The sequence below is a fragment of the Triturus cristatus genome, chromosome 1_1 (genome assembly GCF_964204655.1).
Source record: "Triturus cristatus chromosome 1_1, aTriCri1.1, whole genome shotgun sequence".
Taxonomy (NCBI): domain Eukaryota; kingdom Metazoa; phylum Chordata; class Amphibia; order Caudata; family Salamandridae; genus Triturus; species Triturus cristatus.
In genome coordinates this window covers 824,047,136-824,068,504 of record NC_140579.1, presented here as the reverse complement: position 1 = coordinate 824,068,504, position 21,369 = coordinate 824,047,136, and the positions used below count along the sequence as shown (strand labels likewise).

At 48.9% G+C, this 21,369-nt stretch overlaps 1 long non-coding RNA gene across 1 annotated transcript in view; it reads right to left on the bottom strand.

The window, feature by feature from the left end:
• Window positions 1-1,254: 1,254 nt before the first annotated feature.
• The window catches only part of LOC146871124 (uncharacterized), an 836,775-nt gene continuing 816,660 nt past the window's right edge, over window positions 1,255-21,369 (bottom strand). Inside the window, exon 3 of the long non-coding RNA XR_014959505.1 lies at window positions 1,255-1,751. This is a non-coding gene — a long non-coding RNA (uncharacterized LOC146871124). The remainder of the gene's footprint in view (window positions 1,752-21,369) is intronic.

Here is a 21,369-nt window from a genome sequence, read left to right as displayed (position 1 = left end):
GTGTGTATAGAAAAGTATGTGTCGCATTAGCCATCCCTGGACACGTGTTTCGAGGTAGTTGCCTCTCGTCAGCAGGGAGCAGGTAAGTGTATAGGGGTGCCGTGTGGACGGCCAAAAAGTAATTAAAACAGGTAGAGTACCTCTCATGGCGCGCAGGTGCAGGTCCAAGGCTCGTCAGCCCGTTGGCTCAAGGGAGCCGTAAATAAATCAAATACAGTTGGTCGCACTCTGCTCGTCACACCAGCAAGTTGCCCCAAGGAACTGTGGTCAATGTAGTGGCGACGGCGAGTACGCCTAAGCCACGGTGTGTATAGAAAAGTATGTTTCGCATTAGCCATCCCTGGACACGTGTTCCGAGGTAGTTGCCTCTCGTCAGCAGGGAGCAGGTAAGTGTATAGGGGTGCCGTGTGGACTGCCAAAAAGTAATTAAAACAGGTAGAGTACCTCTCATGGCGCGCAGGTGCAGGTCCAAGGCTCGTCAGCCCGTTGGCTCAAGGGAGCCGTAAATAAATCAAATACAGTTGATCGCACTCTGCTCGTCACACCAGCAAGTTGCCCCAAGGAACTGTGGTCAATGTAGTGGCGACGGCGAGTACGCCTATGCCACGGTGTGTATAGAAAAGTATGTGTCGCATTAGCCATCCCTGGACACGTGTTTCGAGGTAGTTGCCTCTCGTCAGCAGGGAGCAGGTAAGTGTATAGGGGTGCCGTGTGGACTGCCAAAAAGTAATTAAAACAGGTAGAGTACCTCTCATGGCGCACAGGTGCAGGTCCAAGGCTCGTCAGCCCGTTGGCTCAAGGGAGCCGTAAATAAATCAAATACAGTTGGTCGCACTCTGCTCGTCACACCAGCAAGTTGCCCCAAGGAACTGTGGTCAATGTAGTGGCGACGGCGAGTACGCCTATGCCACGGTGTGTATAGAAAAGTATGTGTCGCATTAGCCATCCCTGGACACGTGTTTCGAGGTAGTTGCCTCTCGTCAGCAGGGAGCAGGTAAGTGTATAGGGGTGCCGTGTGGACTGCCAAAAAGTAATTAAAACAGGTAGAGTACCTCTCATGGTGCGCAGGTGCAGGTCCAAGGCTCGTCAGTGTGAGAAGTTGGCCTGATGTATGATGTCACTAGTTCTAGTGTACACCTTATATCAGTCCAAACAACCCTTATGGTGATTGGTTGTAAAGTCAACCTTATAGACCAGCTATCCTAGTGGTAGCATGGACAAGAGCAGTCTTAGGCTAAACTCTGAATGGCATGTGAAGCCAGCTGTGATACCATATATAATCCCTTGAATACCAAATGAAAGGACACCACAACAGATATATATATAAAATAAAGTGTATTTATTCTAGTCAAACCCTCAGCACTCTTTATGAGATTAGAGGGAAGTACAACACAGTCTTATTTATGCATACATTAAGTCACACAGGTAAGTAATACAGTTAGGCCCTAGGGGCCACGCAAACCATATACTAAAGAAGTGGTATAAGGACCACTGTCACGGAAATAGGATAGGCCTAGGCCTAGGGAATCGCTGGGGCTACACTACACTAGCAACAGTTAGGAAGTGGGAGGCCCACGGGATTCAGGTGCAGAGTGGAAACACTCACGCGTAATGCGTAAAAGTCGATAGAATTACTAGCAGTTAGAAATTAACAGTTTAAGGACACTTCTGAAGCAGCTAGAGAGTCGAGACTCGGAAACTAGACCCTAGGATAGTCACTACCCTTGTGAGCACCGAAGTACCCAAGTTACCTAGCCCACAGGCTGCGGGTGCATAGGTGTGAACTTGCGTCGGGTTTCGTCGTGGACTTCTATGGATGCCTGAAGGAAAGATGCTGACAGGCAGTCAGTGAAGAGTGTCCGGTGGATCCCAAGGCTGGGATCAAGAAGAGAGGAGACCTGCAAGCAGAAGGGACAAAGTCAAGGTCACTAGCCAGTGACCACGTGGAACCAGGAAGGAACCAGGCGATGTCGTGAAGATTGCAGGTGAAGGTGAAGCCTGTCGCTGCAGCCACGGGGACCAAGAAATGTCGAGGACGACCAGGACCAGGAGGCGAGCTGTCCCACGAAGGCTCTTGCTGTCGGCGGCATCGAAGTTGGACTAGGACTCACCAAGCCTTGGCAAGCGGAACCCACGAAGAACAGAGGACTTGCTTCTGGTGCAGACCAGGAAGGTCTGGGGTGCTTCTCTTTTGCAAGGAAGCGGGAGCCAGTCTGGAGGAGCCAAACCAGCGGTGAAGATTTCTGGATGCGTCGTAACAAAGGCCACTAGCCAACGGGCAAGCAACCGGACAGACGCGGCAAGCAGGAAAATACAGAAGGGCCCCACGCAGGACTCGTGGAGTGTGGGGGGCTGATCTTCGGTGCAGATGGTGCTTGGGGTTGGGGCTTCTCAATCCCCGGTGCACAACTTCGAGGGTGTCTCAGAAGCTGTGCTGGAAGATACTAGCCACTTTTCCCAGGTAGCCGGTCCCACGTCTCTCGTCGCCTCCACGGATCTCAGCTCGGCTGTGGATGTGGATCAGGGTCGGAGAAGTCTGGAAATCAAGGCGCTGGCCGGGCTCTGCAGTCGGTCCCTCGTAGAACTCCAGCAAAGCAAAGGGTAGTCTCTTGATGGTGCCTGTTTGCACAGGGTAGCCACTCCTTGGCCACAAGGGAGATTCTTCAGTCTTCTTCTTTCATCGAATGTCGTAGGTCCAGAGTTTCTGTTCAAGTTGCAGGTTCAGGATAATCTAATCTCCTGGGGCCCAGCTACCACCCTTATACTAATCTGGGGGGCTGGGTTACCTGCTAGGTCACGCCTTATGGGTGGGACCTGGGAGGGGGGTGGTTACACCCCCTTCCCTTTGTCCAGTTTCGCGCCAGGACTGGGGCTGGAGTGCCCCAGCACCGGTTTGAACTGGACTATGCATGGGACACCTTGTGTGCCCCAGGCATGTCTCATTCCTTTCAGCCCTCCCTGCCCCAATACACTAAAGTCTGTCTGGGGAGGTGCTAGCACCTCCCCAAGCAGGAAACCTATTGTCCAAGCCTCCCTTGCCGGGATCACTCCCAGCAGCAGGCGGTCAGACTCGTGTCTGTGGCAGCAGCATCCATTTTGTGATGCTGAGGCTTTGGTTAGAGTTAAACAGCAAAGTAGGATTTTAACATGTCTCTCCCTCTAGAAGGGGGGAATAATATCCTCATCACCAGAAATGGTATGGGGGTATTATTCCAAAGTGTTAGACACCTTACACAACATGTTTTGATAAAGCCAAACCATAGTTACCATAACTGTTTAAGATTATAAGGCACTTTAAGAGTATATGGTAGGCTATATCATAGAACAGCTATAAGGACATGGTTCCGAAAGCTGCAGACAGGCTCAACTCATGCTAGAGCACCATCTCACATGTTACCAAGCACTCTGCCTCCAGGATTGTTAAGGCCTGCCATAGGAGTGACTGATAGGTACACATGTGTCTATATATAAGGGTAGATATAGGCATACTATATCTAAGCAAGGGGTGATTACACGACCTTGCCCCAGCTGAGTGATCAGCCAGTTGTGTCTGATTGGAAGGCCAGACCAGGGGTGGCATAATACATGCTGCAGCCCCTGGGAGGCCTAGGATACACCTATGCCCTGGGTACCTAGGGTACACTGTACAGGGTCCAATAAGGTGATCCTTACCAATTGGGAATGTACCTAGGGTACATGGAGTCCATTTTAAAGAGAGAGCAGACAGCCTGAGACCCTGAATGGCAGGATCTCAGGCCAACTAAGTCGAAAAACCAGCTAGACACTAGGCAAAAAGTTGGGGGTAACCATAGTCAGATATCCACCTTCCTACAGTCAGCCCGTTGGCTCAAGGGAGCCGTAAATAAATCAAATACTGTTGGTCGCACTCTGCTCGTCACACCAGCAAGTTGCCCCAAGGAACTGTGGTCAACGTAGTGGCGACGGCGAGTACGCCTATGCCACGGTGTGTATAGAAAAGTATGTGTCGGCGAGCCTTGGACCTGCACCTGCCCGCCATGAGAGGTACTCTACCTGTTTTAATTACTTTTTTGCAGTCCACGCGGCACCCCTATACACTTACCTGCTCCCTGCTGACGAGAGGCAACTACCTCGAAACACGTGTCCAGGGATGGCTAATGCGACACATACTTTTCTATACACACCGTGGCATAGGCGTACTCGCCGTCGCCACTACATTGACCACAGTTCCTTGGGGCAACTTGCTGGTGTGACGAGCAGAGTGCAACCAACTGTATTTGATTTATTTACGGCTCCCTTGAGCCAACGGGCTGACGAGCCTTGGACCTGCACCTGCGCGCCATGAGAGGTACTCTACCTGTTTTAATTACTTTTTGGCAGTCCACGCGGCACCCCTATGCACTTACCTGCTCCCTGCTGACGAGAGGCAACTACCTCGAAACACGTGTCCAGGGATGGCTAATGCGACACATACTTTTCTATACACACCGTGGCATAGGCGTACTCGCCGTCGCCACTACATTGACCACAGTTCCTTGGGGCAACTTGCTGGTGTGACGAGCAGAGTGCGACCAACTGTATTTGATTTATTTACGGCTCCCTTGAGCCAACGGGCTGACGAGCCTTGGACCTGCACCTGCGCGCCATGAGAGGTACTCTACCTGTTTTAATTACTTTTTGGCAGTCCACGCGGCACCCCTATACACTTACCTGCTCCCTGGTGACGAGAGGCAACTACCTCGAAACACGTGTCCAGGGATGGCTAATGCGACACATACTTTTCTATACACACCGTGGCATAGGCGTACTCGCCGTCGCCACTACATTGACCACATTTCCTTGGGGCAACTTGCTGGTGTGACGAGCAGAGTGCGACCAACTGTATTTGATTTATTTACGGCTCCCTTGAGCCAATGGGCTGACGAGCCTTGGACTTGCACCTGCACGCCATGAGAGGTACTCTACCTGTTTTAATTACTTTTTGGCAGTCCACGCAGCACCCCTATACACTTACCTGCTCCCTGCTGACGACAGGCAACTACCTCGAAACACGTGTCCAGGGATGCCTAATGCGACACATACTTTTCTATACACTCCGTGGCATAGGCGTACTCGCCGTTGCCACTACATTGACCACAGTTCCTTGGGGCAACTTGCTGGTGTGACGAGCAGAGTGCGACCAACTGTATTTGATTTATTTACGGCTCCCTTGAGCCAACGGGCTGACGAGCCTTGGACCTGCACCTGCGCGCCATGAGAGGTACTCTACCTGTGTTAATTACTTTTTGGCAGTCCACGCGGCACCCCTATACACTTACCTGCTCCCTGCTGACGAGAGGCAACTACCTCGAAACACGTGTCCAGGGATGGCTAATGCGACACATACTTTTCTATACACACCGTGGCATAGGCGTACTCGCCGTCGCCACTACATTGACCACAGTTCCTTGGGGCAACTTGCTGGTGTGACGAGCAGAGTGCGACCAACTGTATTTGATTTATTTACGGCTCCCTTGAGCCAACGGGCTGACGAGCCTTGGACCTGCACCTGCGCGCCATGAGAGGTACTCTACCTGTTTTAATTACTTTTTGGCAGTCCACGCGGCACCCCTATACACTTACCTGCTCCCTGCTGACGAGAGGCAACTACCTCGAAACACGTGTCCAGGGATGGCTAATGCGACACATACTTTTCTATACACACCGTGGCATAGGCGTACTCACCGTCGCCACTACATTGACCACAGTTCCTTGGGGCAACTTGCTGGTGTGACGAGCAGAGTGCGACCAACTGTATTTGATTTATTTACGGCTCCCTTGAGCCAACGGGCTGACGAGCCTTGGACCTGCACCTGCGCGCCATGAGAGGTACTCTACCTGTTTTAATTACTTTTTGGCAGTCCACGCGGCACCCCTATACACTTACCTGCTCCCTGCTGACGAGAGGCAACTACCTCGAAACACGTGTCCAGGGATGGCTAATGAGACACATACTTTTCTATACACACCGTGGCATAGGCGTACTCGCCGTCGCCACTACATTGACCACAGTTCCTTGGGGCAACTTGCTGGTGTGACGAGCAGAGTGCGACCAACTGTATTTGATTTATTTACGGCTCCCTTGAGCCAACGGGCTGACGAGCCTTGGACCTGCACCTGCGCGCCATGAGAGGTACTCTACCTGTTTTAATTACTTTTTGGCAGTCCACACGGCACCCCTATACACTTACCTGCTCCCTGCTGACGAGAGGCAACTACCTCGAAACACGTGTCCAGGGATGGCTAATGCGACACATACTTTTCTATACACACCGTGGCATAGGCGTACTCGCCGTCGCCACTACATTGACCACAGTTCCTTGGGGCAACTTGCTGGTGTGACGAGCAGAGTGCGACCAACTGTATTTGATTTATTTACGGCTCCCTTGAGCCAACGGGCTGACGAGCCTTGGACCTGCACCTGTGCGCCATGAGAGGTACTCTACCTGTTTTAATTACTTTTTGGCAGTCCACACGGCACCCCTATACACTTACCTGCTCCCTGCTGACGAGAGGCAACTACCTCGAAACACGTGTCCAGGGATGGCTAATGCGACACATACTTTTCTATACACACCGTGGCATAGGCGTACTCGCCGTCGCCACTACATTGACCACAGTTCCTTGGGGCAACTTGCTGGTGTGACGAGCAGAGTGCGATCAACTGTATTTGATTTATTTACGGCTCCCTTGAGCCAACGGGCTGACGAGCCTTGGACCTGCACCTGCGCGCCATGAGAGGTACTCTACCTGTTTTAATTACTTTTTGGCAGTCCACACGGCACCCCTATACACTTACCTGCTCCCTGCTGACGAGAGGCAACTACCTCGGAACACGTGTCCAGGGATGGCTAATGCGAAACATACTTTTCTATACACACCGTGGCTTAGGCGTACTCGCCGTCGCCACTACATTGACCACAGTTCCTTGGGGCAACTTGCTGGTGTGACGAGCAGAGTGCGACCAACTGTATTTGATTTATTTACGGCTCCCTTGAGCCAACGGGCTGACGAGCCTTGGACCTGCACCTGCGCGCCATGAGAGGTACTCTACCTGTTTTAATTACTTTTTGGCCGTCCACACGGCACCCCTATACACTTACCTGCTCCCTGCTGACGAGAGGCAACTACCTCGAAACACGTGTCCAGGGATGGCTAATGCGACACATACTTTTCTATACACACCGTGGCATAGGCGTACTCGCCGTCGCCACTACATTGACCACAGTTCCTTGGGGCAACCTGCTGGTGTGACGAGCAGAGTGCGACCAACTGTATTTGATTTATTTACGGCTCCCTTGAGCCAACGGGCTGACGAGCCTTGGACCTGCACCTGCGCGCCATGAGAGGTACTCTACCTGTTTTAATTACTTTTTGGCAGTCCACACGGCACCCCTATACACTTACCTGCTCCCTGCTGACGAGAGGCAACTACCTCGAAACACGTGTCCAGGGATGGCTAATGCAACACATACTTTTCTATACACACCGTGGCATAGGCGTACTCGCCGTCGCCACTACATTGACCACAGTTCCTTGGGGCAACCTGCTGGTGTGACGAGCAGAGTGCGACCAACTGTATTTGATTTATTTACGGCTCCCTTGAGCCAACGGGCTGACGAGCCTTGGACCTGCACCTGCGCGCCATGAGAGGTACTCTACTTGTTTTAATTACTTTTTGGCAGTCCACACGGCACCCCTATACACTTACCTGCTCCCTGCTGACGAGAGGCAACTACCTCGAAACACGTGTCCAGGGATGGCTAATGCGACACATACTTTTCTATACACACCGTGGCATAGGCGTACTCGCCGTCGCCACTACATTGACCACAGTTCCTTGGGGCAACTTGCTGGTGTGACGAGCAGAGTGCGACCAACTGTATTTGATTTATTTACGGCTCCCTTGAGCCAACGGGCTGACGAGCCTAGGACCTGCACCTGCGTGCCATGAGAGGTACTCTACCTGTTTTAATTCCTTTTTGGCAGTCCACACGGCACCCCTATACACTTACCTGCTCCCTGCTGACGAGAGGCAACTACCTCGAAACACGTGTCCAGGGATGGCTAATGAGACACATACTTTTCTATACACACCGTGGCATAGGCGTACTCGCCGTCGCCACTACATTGACCACAGTTCCTTGGGGCAACTTGCTGGTGTGACGAGCAGAGTGTGACCAACTGTATTTGATTTATTTACGGCTCCCTTGAGCCAACGGGCTGACGAGCCTTGGACCTGCACCTGCGCGCCATGAGAGGTACTCTACCTGTTTTAATTACTTTTTGGCAGTCCACGCGGCACCCCTATACACTTACCTGCTCCCTGCTGACGAGAGGCAACTACCTCGAAACACGTGTCCAGGGATGGCTAATGCGACACATACTTTTCTATACACACCGTGGCATAGGCGTACTCGCCGTCGCCACTACATTGACCACAGTTCCTTGGGGCAACTTGCTGGTGTGACGAGCAGAGTGCGACCAACTGTATTTGATTTATTTACGGCTCCCTTGAGCCAATGGGCTGACGAGCCTTGGACCTGCACCTGCGCGCCATGAGAGGTACTCTACCTGTTTTAATTACTTTTTGGCAGTCCACGCGGCACCCCTATACACTTACCTGCTCCCTGCTGACGAGAGGCAACTACCTCGAAACACGTGTCCAGGGATGGCTAATGCGACACATACTTTTCTATACACACCGTGGCATAGGCGTACTCACCGTCGCCACTACATTGACCACAGTTCCTTGGGGCAACTTGCTGGTGTGACGAGCAGAGTGCGACCAACTGTATTTGATTTATTTACGGCTCCCTTGAGCCAACGGGCTGACGAGCCTTGGACCTGCACCTGCGCGCCATGAGAGGTACTCTACCTGTTTTAATTACTTTTTGGCAGTCCACGCGGCACCCCTATACACTTACCTGCTCCCTGCTGACGAGAGGCAACTACCTCGAAACACGTGTCCAGGGATGGCTAATGAGACACATACTTTTCTATACACACCGTGGCATAGGCGTACTCGCCGTCGCCACTACATTGACCACAGTTCCTTGGGGCAACTTGCTGGTGTGACGAGCAGAGTGCGACCAACTGTATTTGATTTATTTACGGCTCCCTTGAGCCAACGGGCTGACGAGCCTTGGACCTGCACCTGCGCGCCATGAGAGGTACTCTACCTGTTTTAATTACTTTTTGGCAGTCCACACGGCACCCCTATACACTTACCTGCTCCCTGCTGACGAGAGGCAACTACCTCGAAACACGTGTCCAGGGATGGCTAATGCGACACATACTTTTCTATACACACCGTGGCATAGGCGTACTCGCCGACGCCACTACATTGACCACAGTTCCTTGGGGCAACTTGCTGGTGTGACGAGCAGAGTGCGACCAACTGTATTTGATTTATTTACGGCTCCCTTGAGCCAACGGGCTGACGAGCCTTGGACCTGCACCTGCGCGCCATGAGAGGTACTCTACCTGTTTTAATTACTTTTTGGCAGTCCACGCGGCACCCCTATACACTTACCTGCTCCCTGCTGACGAGAGGCAACTACCTCGAAACACGTGTCCAGGGATGGCTAATGCGACACATACTTTTCTATACACACCGTGGCATAGGCGTACTCACCGTCGCCACTACATTGACCACAGCTCCTTGGGGCAACTTGCTGGTGTGACGAGCAGAGTGCGACCAACTGTATTTGATTTATTTACGGCTCCCTTGAGCCAACGGGCTGACGAGCCTTGGACCTGCACCTGCGCGCCATGAGAGGTACTCTACCTGTTTTAATTACTTTTTGGCAGTCCACGCGGCACCCCTATACACTTACCTGCTCCCTGCTGACGAGAGGCAACTACCTCGAAACACGTGTCCAGGGATGGCTAATGAGACACATACTTTTCTATACACACCGTGGCATAGGCGTACTCGCCGTCGCCACTACATTGACCACAGTTCCTTGGGGCAACTTGCTGGTGTGACGAGCAGAGTGCGACCAACTGTATTTGATTTATTTACGGCTCCCTTGAGCCAACGGGCTGACGAGCCTTGGACCTGCACCTGCGCGCCATGAGAGGTACTCTACCTGTTTTAATTACTTTTTGGCAGTCCACGCGGCACCCCTATACACTTACCTGCTCCCTGCTGATGAGAGGCAACTAACTCGAAACACGTGTCCAGGGATGGCTAATGCGACACATACTTTTCTATACACACCGTGGCATAGGCGTACTCGCCGTCGCCACTACATTGACCACAGTTCCTTGGGGCAACTTGCTGGTGTGACGAGCAGAGTGCGACCAACTGTATTTGACATGTATAAAATGCATTATCATTTACAATGCCAATAGATCTAACTCTGCTAAATGCGAGACCTATAGCACTGCAAGTGCTTGTTTACCTTCATCCTTTAATCTTTCGGTGCCGTTGTTTCTATTCTCTTCCCCTCGTGTTATTTCGTTACGATTCGATATGCTTCAGCAATAGTTTCTTTGCTTTCACAATGTTTATTAACTTAATTGCTATCTCCATTACGATTCATTCTCTGTATTTATTGCGCTTTTTGTCTCTCTTCCTGCAAGAGTTTCCGGTGATTTATCGCCAGAGCAGAGTTTGGCATCCTGTTGAATCGTGTATCCCCTAACTCAGCCCGAGCAGTGATCAGCTGCTTCTGTCTGAACCTGCCCGTGTTGAGTTATGCTTCCGAGAAGTGCCGAAGAGCAGGGGATACACAATACTGTGGGATACCAGATATTACACAACACCGGGACTATGTTTACAAGGCACCTGCAGCAGGAAGCTGGTAAAAACGCTAGACGTGGTGGTTCTATGAGAAAACGTTGAACATTAACATTACCGATGCATTGGTTTCCCCCTGGTGGTACTATAGTAGTACTACGCCGAAAGTAACAAGCATTGGCATAGCCAATAGGTCTCGCTTGTGGGACCTTATAAGTATTTAGTTATGCAGCACAATATTCTTGGTGCAACAACATCAACTGTTGCATGGCTAAACACTTAGAAGGTCCCATAGGCGAGACCCGTTGACAAATGGCTCCCCGAGTCCCATCAATGCACAACAGTGGGAAGAACATAAAATGTATAGTGACAAGCATAACGGAGGCCCATGCGAGGCCATTATGTGGGATGGGGCACGGCGCGTTAGTGACAGGTTTAAGAGGAGCAAAGGGATACAAGGTGGAGGGGAAACGATTGAGTCAATTAGTGCTGGCAAACAGTAACACTGGGGAAAAGGAAAAAAGAACACAGCAGCCGCAGCTAGTAAACAAACCTACACACATTATAACCAGAGTTTGGAAAACAGGTACAGCTCCCTATTTTTATCATAGTTCCCCGGCATTTGACTAATCTCGAAGGTTGTAAAACCCATTGTTACAGTACACAATCTTTGATATGCATAAAATACACTACCGCTTTTCGCCATCACAAATCAAAGATGCGCGCGACTAAGAACACAGGCACCACCCGGCAAAGGCCTGCGAGGGGCTGGCTGACAGCACAGGCTTGTATGGAAACCGACACGCCTACTACACGTAGTAAACACAAACAGAAACGTTTCACAATAACAATGACATGCTAACTGAGCACTAACGAACGAACGGGTGAAACTTGCAAAGAATCGAATAGTTTTATTTGTACGACGCCATTGGGGGAGATGGTGTTTATTCTGTAAAATGCCGACACCAGGTCAATAAAAGAGAACAAACAAGTAAATCCAAAGTCAACAAGGCAACCCCGCAAGTCAGCGCTTCACCCATGTGCACTGAGAGCCGCGCTCGGTCTGATTGAAGCGCCGATATGAATGACAGGACCACGGTACAGAAGAATGACAAGTCCAAAACAGAGTTCAGTCCCCCTTTCTTCATCAGGCATCGCTGGTGAGCTCCAAAATCCTGTAAGTGAAGAGGAAGGGAAGAGGTTAGGAGTGCCTCCCATGCAGATCTCACAGGGAGCGGCAAGGAGGAGTTACTCGGGGCTACACAAATGGCAGGAAAGCGCTATACACATGCACATTAATGACACACTGTGAGGAGCTGTGCTGACCAACCTTTCACATGAGGTTTACACGCTTTTACCGGAGCTCTGAGACCACCGGCACATACAGTACGCATGCACTGTTCACCAGATAAAGACAAGCGCTCACGCTTCGGGCTGCAAGTAAAAAAACAAGCATTGGCAACACGGCCGTGGAAGTAACGCGGCCGCAAAAGCGAAAGTAATCGCGATCGCGGGGCGCGCTCTGTGGTGGAGAGGGGCAGAGCGAGGCGCTAGGGAGAGCAAGGGAAAGGAAAGGGTGCCGGGAGGAATGAGCCATGACAAACTAGCCCAGTGGTGGGGGAGGGAAAGTTGTGAGAGGCGCCATGAGGAAACAATCTCTCGACATGCTGTGGCGGGGGCAGGGGAGCGCATTCCAGGCGGGGGAGCGGACCCTTTGAAGTATGATGCCGAGGCTGTGGCTACACGTGCACGCACAGTGGGCTGAAGCGCTTCCCCAAACGGATTGCATGGCGGCACGATGCACGTGATTGTGCGCGTGCTTGCCATGCAATCCACTTTTGGGAGCACTTTGAAATGCCCCTCTTACTAGAGTCTCGCATAGCGATTGAGTAAACGCAATAGGTAGGCGAGACCTAAAAACCAGCAGGATAGAATAATTTCTGCCTTGGCAAGATCTGGTGACCGGGTTAATGATCAACCTGGTCAGATATGATTCTGTAGTTTAATGGGCACTGCGGTGTATCACAATTTTAGTGAGCAGCTCCTGCAGGTGGAGCGAACAGTGGGTTGAGGAGCATAAAAAGTACGCTTTTGTAACGATCGAAATGAGTGAATTAAGGGGCATATTATCAAGCAGGGCGTTAAAATTATCACCGCTTTAGCAGCTGAAAACTGCTGCTAAAGCGGCGATAATGGGCTTGATAATATGCCGCAGAGAATTCCCATAGAAGCCCATGTTGACACCAGAACATGGGTTTCTATGGGAATTCTCAAGGGCATATTATCAAGCCCAGTATCACCGCTTTAGCGGCAGTTTTCTGCCGCTAAAGCGGCGATAATTTTAAGGCCATTTCTTGATAATATGCCCCTGATATGCCTATGTTTCTAACGGTTTGTAACTATGTATCTCTAGTAATTGTAAAGCGCTCAAACACATTTGGGTAGTGTATGTGCAATATATAAATGCAAAATAAATAAATAGGGTGTCCTGGGCCATAGGCCCACATGCTACATGTACGGATGGCATGGACACTAATGTTAATGTTATGTATGCTTATAGAGCGCTGAAAAACCAAAAATGGTTTCTCGGCGCTAACTGAGCTACTAGTCACTGAGAACCCGGCCAGATTAAATAGAAGCAAACAATCATGTCTTCATGAGCTTTCTGAATTCCAAAATATTCGGTATAGCTCTAAGATAGGGAGGTGTGGGGTTTGGTGGGGGGGAGGGGAGGGAGAAGGGGATTTTAGGTCAATCCAGGTCTTTGAGGCTCCAACCACGAATCCTCTTCCTGCCCAATTCACATGTTTAAATCTGGGAGAAAGAGAGGGTCCTGCTGGTGCAGTGCTTTATGCACTGAACAGCTTGCTTTAAAAGTAATTCTCTTCCTAACTGGATGCCAGTGTAATTTCTTGAGTGCTTGGGAAATTGACTGGTACTTAGGATTATTAAGAAGCACCACACTGTGTAGGATCTGCAGTTTATTCAGAGCATGCTGATGTGCATGCATATACAGACCGTTACAGTAGTCAACATGTGACAGTACCAGTGCTGTAATCACGGTCTTCTGCAAGTTAACCGGGATGAAAGGCACGATTTTGTTGAGCATTTTTGTAGTGGCAAAAGCAGACGAAGAAATCGCAGCAACCTGATTCACATATGACAGTTTGTCATTGAGAACAACACTCAAGTTATTAAACAACTTATTCGGGGAAGGAGGTGGCCCTAGTACAGAACGCCACCACGAAGGAGAGCAGAACAATGGCTGGGCCCCAAACAACACCTCGATTTTACTGGCGTTAAGTTTGAGACAATTTGTAGCCATCCAGCGACTGACTGCGCTCATGTAATTGCAGAAATTGCCAGCCACTGCTTGGTCATCCGAAGTAAATGACACCACAATTTGTGTGTCATCGGCGTAAGATTGTTCATTTGGACATGATCCACTAGCTGATCATTCATGGCTCTTTCAATGATTTTTGCAGGTAGAGGAAGGCAAGAGATGGGCCAGTAAATACTTGTGTCTAATGGATCGAGTATAGGTTTCTTTAGCAAAAGTCTAACTGACACGGTCTTCCAGACTGAAGGAAAAGTTCCGGATTGACACATCAGATTAAAAATATCTGCCAGTCAGCGACAGCTGGCACAGATCGGGGTGGCGGGGAGGGAGGGGTAAAAAGTACACTCACTTAACCGTGTCTCTCCTCTGTCATCTCTCTGCATCTCTCCCAACTGGAATGGAAGCAGGAAGCCCTCATTCCACATTCCATGGTGCTCCGACAGACAGTGGGAGTCTGTGCATGTTCTCCACCCAGGTTGTAATAAAGCTTGGGTGGAGAACACACAAAGTGCGCATGACTGTTCAGCCAGCCCAAGACGGTTGTCTAAACCGTCATGTGCTTACAGTGTTCCCACCACTCCTCCTCCTGCTTCTCTGTGAGCAGAGCAGCCCCGCCCCTCAAAACTGCTACAGCAGGGAAACAGTTAATGATAATAACATCATTTTATTATCATTTTATCTTTCATTTTTTACACTGCTGAAAAGCAGTGGGGCGACACTCCTCTGCCTTAGCAGAGGAGCCACCACTGCTGCCAGTGTTGGCCCTAAGATCTCAATGGCCAGAGATACAACTCTCAGAGGACAAGGGTCTGTTGGGGAGCCTGATTTGGAAGATTTAATCCTCTTCTTTCTTTCCCAAGATAATAAAGGAGCCGAAGGAGGAACCTTCAACTACTGGAGAAGAAGAATAACAGGTGGAAAAGTTATTAGAAACCTCCTCGACTTTGCAGGGGAAAGCAGTTGCTTTAGAGTCACAGAAAGACTGACTAAATTCTGTCATCCCAGAGGATGTGTCAATAGTAAGTTTTTACTGTCAGAAACAGTTCTTTTGAGAAATTCCCTGCTGCTTCAATTTTACTAGTGAAATAAAAAGACTTTGCCTTGTGGATTGTTGTCTTATATAAGGCTAGACTGCTCCTATATCTGACCCTCTCATCCTCACTATAGCTAATTCTACACCCTCTTTCTTCTTTTCTGCAAGACTGTTTAGGGGCCTTTAGATCATCTGAAAACCAATGAGCCGGTGGAGGAACTCGCTTGATTCTGGACCTCTTTAAAGTGGCTAGATTCGTAGTTGCTGATGTTAACCAACTCGAGTACTGTTCCACCGCCATCTGAGCCTCATCCGAGAGAGGCGGCAGTGTGTCCCTTAAAAGCTGAGAAAAGGCAGGCTCTTGGATTTTGTGCCAAGCCCGAGATGTTGACCATGCCGGACCAGTCAAGAAGCCTCTTGACAATTGTTTAAGTCCAATTTAAAAATGAATGGCCCTATGATCAGACCAGTTCAAGGGGATTGTTCTAATATTTCCCAGCCTGGAATTGTGAGAAAAAATGCCATCCAATGTATGGCCCGCCTGGTGAGTTGGGCCTTCAATCTGCTGGACTAAACTAAATGCGGACATAGTTCAATGTAAAGCAACTGTGTAAATGTCATTCTCTGCCTCAAGGTGAAAAGTAAAATTGCCAAGGATCATATAATCACTTAGCAGAATATCAGTCTCGAAAAGATTACCAATCTTCTGCGCAAAAATGCTACGTGGGCCTGGTGGGCGATAAGCAAGTATACCATTAAAACTCTGAGACGAGGATAGCTTCAATTTAAAACCAACAGTCTCTCATATCAATGAAGAAATAGGGGTGCAGCCAGCTAAAAGTTCTTCTCTATATATAATTGCAATGCCTCTGCCTCGTCTTACTGGCTGGTCCAGTCTATAAATCCTGAAACCAGATGGAGTGGCTGCAAGAATGTCAGGCTGGGAAAAAAGGTTGACCCAGGTCTCTGTAATAAATATAAAAGATGGATTGTAGGTCTCAAAAAAAAGCAGACATTTTCCTGGTGTTTGACTAAGGTGCACGTATTTACAAGTGCACACAGTATGAAATGCCTGCATTGAGAGGCAGCCCCTAACGTGGCCTTACCACTTTTAGGCCCACTTCCCACCTTTGGATAAAACATTAAGAAAGATCTCCCATTCCCAGTGCATTTGCAAGAAAATGTTTTTAAAGAGGCAGAAGGATCATACCGCCTGCAGCCGCTGTGTTCACCTACTTGATTTAAGGCCATTAGTAAATCCCTGGTGTAGTTGATTATTGGAGGGAGATCTAATGCCAAACTGGCAGAGTGGCTGGCACTGTGTGCGTCTGTGTGCAAACGGGCTTGCCTTTGGTGGGCCAGCAGTGAGGCTGCGCTACTGGTGTGGCTAAATAGCCAGCCATAGCTGGAACAAGGTCATAGGCGTGGCCAGTGGCATGGCTTAGTCGCGTCGAGCGCGGCAAGTCCGGCCCATTAAAACAAAGCTGGCAAACTAAACTGGCCATTTTAACTAGGGCCCAGCAATGCCCAATTCCTATTCCAGGCTTGCTTCCCTGGCAACAAGGATCTACTGGCAACTAAAAGTAACAAGCATTGGCATAGCCAATAGGTCTCGCCTTTGGGACCTTGTAAGTAAAAAAAACAAAAACTAAAGTATAAGACTTCATGTTTACATTTACTTCATATTTAGGATGCAGTAAATGTGAACGTGAAGTCTTACACTTCAGTTTATTTTGTTTTTTTGTACTTACAAGGTCCCAAAGGCGAGACCTATTGGCTATGCCAATGCTTGTTTGCACACAGCTGTTGAAAATGTTTTAAAAAAAAAGCATTTGCAACAACACATGAAAACGGATGTAAAAGCAGAAGGAAACTACATTACTGGGCTAGCCCCGGAGCAGCGAAAAGTGCCCCATCCTGAGGTGTTGTGGACAAGAGCCGAGTGAGGTGGCAGTTAGTCTCTGATATGTACAGCCTCTTTGCGTGGAGTTTAGAGCAGGTCAAACAGAGCAGTTTTGGCGAGGGGTCAGGAATGTAAGTAGTGCTCCTGTGTAAATAATGACAACGGAGCATCTGTGGCAAGGGGTAGGGTAATGTAACTGGTGCAAAACACTCCAATACCTTTGTGTTGATTTTGCACTTAAAAAAACCTCCCAAAAACAAATCAACCCAAGAAAAATTGACGGAAGTAAAATGCAATGAAAATCCGAAGGGCGGAAATGCGGTCAGGCAGTGGAGGAATCACAGACAGCCTTTTGAAGGTGCCAGCGACAGAGTTTAAGTAAGGTGCCTGCTGCCTTTTCACTTTTTTAAGAAAAATTGAATGAAGTAAAATTTTATGAAAATTCGACGGGCGGAAAAGCTGTCAGGCAGTGGAGGAATCACAGACAGCCTTTTGATTGTGCCGGCGATGGAGTTTAAGTAAGGCGTCTGCTGCCTTTTCACTTTTTTAAGGTACCGGTGGGCGAGTTTAAGCAAGTAAGGCGCCTGCTGCCTTTATAAAACTGAAAGTTCGGTGGAAACAAAGTGTTCATAGTGCCGGTGGAAGAGTGTAAGTTAGGTTCCTGCCGCCTTTATAAAAGTGAAAGGGATTGACAAGATAACCAGCGCGAGCACCGCTGACCGCCATCTGTTTCCAATTAACGAGACCGCGAGACGCGGGCCCGATAATTGGAAACAGATGGCTTTGCTGCCCGCTGCCGAGCACCCTAGGCCAGGGGACAGAGAAGGCGGGACATGCACCTGCCTTGGACCAATTGCGTGCTGTCTTTCTTAGAAAGACGCACGCAGTGGCCAATTGAGGGTGGTAAAAAAAAAAGCACACTCACGAACGTGTGTTCAGAAGTTAAAAGCCCTTACTAAATGTCTCGCAGAGCAGCGCATGCGCGCTGGCTCAGGCGAGACCTAAAAAACTAAATAAAGAGGGGAAAAAAAGGAACACATAAAATCACATTAAAAGAGGGTAACAACTGTTCCGAACTGACCCCCAGGGAGCCAGGCACATCCCAAACAGTGGCAGTACTCCACCTACAAGGAAATGAGAATATGGGGCAGACAGGTTCGACACTGTAGCATCAGCTGCACGGCCCTACTACTTATGGCTAAATAGCCAGCCATAGCAGGAACGAGGCCAGAGGCGTAGCCGTGGTGGGCTTCGTTTTTTGGGGGTTTTTTTTGCAGATTTTTATAGCACAAACTCAACCCGAATGTATTGGAGCGCTTTACATGAGCACCAGTTAGTTACACAAGGATACATTCATTTTTTTTTTTTGCTAGGCATGGGGAGAATAAGTGATTTGCCCAGAATCACAGGATATGGAGTTGACCCCGAGGCTCGAACCTTGGTTTCCCAGCTCCAAGTCGGCAGTCTAGCCGTGAGACCACATCCATCTTAGTTGTGTTGAGCATGGCAAATCTGGCCCATTAAAACAATCAGCAAATGAAACAGGGCTTTTTAACCAGGACCAAGCGACCTGCAATTCCTGTTCCAGGGTTCCTTGGCAACAGGGATCTAGTTGCAACTAAGAGTAAAAACGAAATAAAGAAGGAGAAAGAGAACACATAAAATCACATTAAAAGAGGGTAGCAACAGTTCTGATCTGAGCCTTAGGGAGCCAGGCACCTCCCAAACAATGGCGGTACTCTGCCTACAAGGAAATGAGAATATGGGGCAGACAGGTTTGGTGCTGCAACATTACTATTGTAATGGGTTCATAACTGGCCTAGGGCACATGAGCCTAGCCCCGTTTACTAGTAGGGTCACCTGACTGATGACTCCTGTGTTGGATGGGTGAGAGGTAGGTGTTAGCATGACCCTAGGGAGGGGTTCTGCATGACGTGTCCTGCAGGACACTACCTTCCTCCCAAAATCCAACAGAAAAACAAGTCCAACCTGTGTAAACAAAACAACAATAAATTGGATACCACGTGATCCATCAGTTTTTATAGTCATTCAGCAATGGAGCAGAGGACGTGTGGGCTTATGGAACGAGCTGCAACAGGACATCTCCGCTCACATTCATACTTTGATCCGAGGGTTTTGGGACACGAATTCTGGTTCAGAGACATCAGGGACCTTTCGGCTGCATGCTGATTGAAGTCATGTCCCTTGTGTGGAGTTGGCCCACACTGCTGATGCTATAGAAGATCTGTGGTTAGTGTCAACAGTTCAGAAACAGGGGGCATCAGGAGTGTTGTCTGAGTCCACTGCGCAGCATCCATCATGAAGCATGCGTTGGTGATGCTGCTTGGCTCATTGAACACACCTGCAACTTGTTGAGGTCCCAGCTGCAAGGCCTTGCTACCTCCCGGTATCCGACGGTGAGACAGTGTCAAGTCAATCTCTCGTGCTCTTGGGCAATCCTTGGATGGGTAGCCATGGGACTGCATGTGGTCTTCGCTGGGGATGCACGTATGTTATCTGGGCCGCTGCAAGACCTCCGAGGGGCCACTGCCTAATCACTCATGCAGCCACAGGGGTGGATGGGTCTTACTCAAGACTTGCTCTGGCCATCAGAATCAGGGTGCAGGCAAGGTGAGCAGGCAGTTTCTGGTTGACTGACTCCTCCAAGTGTCACTGGTGCTTCATGTCAGTAGTTCTGATAGCAGTGTTGGACTCCACTCTGGATGTTCAATGCACTGTGGATGGTAGGGATGACACATTAAGACAGGGTTGGCATGCTGGGGTTGCCAGTCATGTGGTGAACCTGTACAATCAGGGGCAGAAGTCTGTGAGTGTAACCAGAGTCACAGAATTGAATCCTGGTTGGCGCAGTGGGGAACAGTGACTTGCGTATAAAGTCCCAACCTGTGACAGAAAGAACTGTGAATATGTAAGTAATTATCTTTAAATTGTAATACATTTAAAAAGGAATACACCTTTATCAAATAAATCTTCAAGTGGCTCCCTGAATTAAAGCCAATACTGGCTCCCAATCAGCCTTTACATTTGCTTATTAAACAATTGCACACAGTTACATTTTCTTTGAGGTAGCAGGCACCATGGAGAGAAGGTTTGTCTTTTTTTTAGCTTTCTGTCCCTCCCTCAGCTTTACGTTACAGGAGACTCCCTCTCCTGTCGCTAACAGTACCCGAAGGTCAGAATTAACCATACAGAGATGGTTTTATTTTTTAAAAAACGTATGGGAACCATTTTTGTAAAGTTAAAAAGTAAGGGCATGTCATTTCCCATAGATCCTGTGGACTTTGACCTATGGGAGTAAGATGTGTGGCCTCTATATCCCTCACCCGACCCTGTTGTCTCAAGCCATGTCCAGGTCCCAACCATACCACACTAATCTGATGTCATCTCTTGGCAAAAATGCAGCAGTGGAGTTCCCAAAAAAAGGAGCCATGATGACTCAAAGCCCTGTCCCTGAACGTTTGTGTCTTAATGAGATCATAGTGAGATGATGCTGGGAGGCTGATCATGCTCGTCTATTCGGGGCTTACCTTCAACTCCTGGGTGCAGTGTCTTACCAGCTGACACCTCAGTTTCTTAAGGGGCACTAAATGTTTTCCACAGATGGTAGTTCCTCTGGTACAGAATGACATGAAGTCCTTTGGTGGTCCTGTATGCCGCTAAATCAAAGGCCTCTGAAGACACACAGCAGTATGGCAAAAACATAAAGTACTAGAGGTGGGAAAGCCAGCAAATTAACAGGGAGAGTCAAGCGAAGGCGCTTTGCTCTAAGGGCCTGTGCATGAGCTGAGCCATGAAAATGTGTGCCATGTAAACCAAACACCAGGTAAAAATATGATACAGTCTCTTCAAAGTTCAAAAAAGTTTATTTCTTCAACAGGCGGAAGCATTTCACCTTACTAATTGGATTATATCAATGCATTTTAAATATGAATTTAGAAACACTAATTTACCTCATTCTGACGACAATGCTATTAGTGAACTTAAAAGCAAATAATGTTAACATGTAAATTCTATCTGTGGCCTAGATTCTCTTTATACATGGAACAACATTATAGTCTATAAAATCAAACACTAGAGGTTTTTGTACAGCACACACCCTGAGCTCAAACATTTCAATATGCTCCCATAAGCAATAATGAAGAAAAAGGAGGCACAGTAAAATTTAATATTTATGTTGGATCATGCAATTCCACCACTAGATGGATATCTCTTTCTCTTTTCTGTTTTACATTATAGGCTAATGTCTGCCTTCAATTCTTGATGCATGAGGTTAGAGCGTGAGTGGCAGGCAGAAGCCACATGAAAAC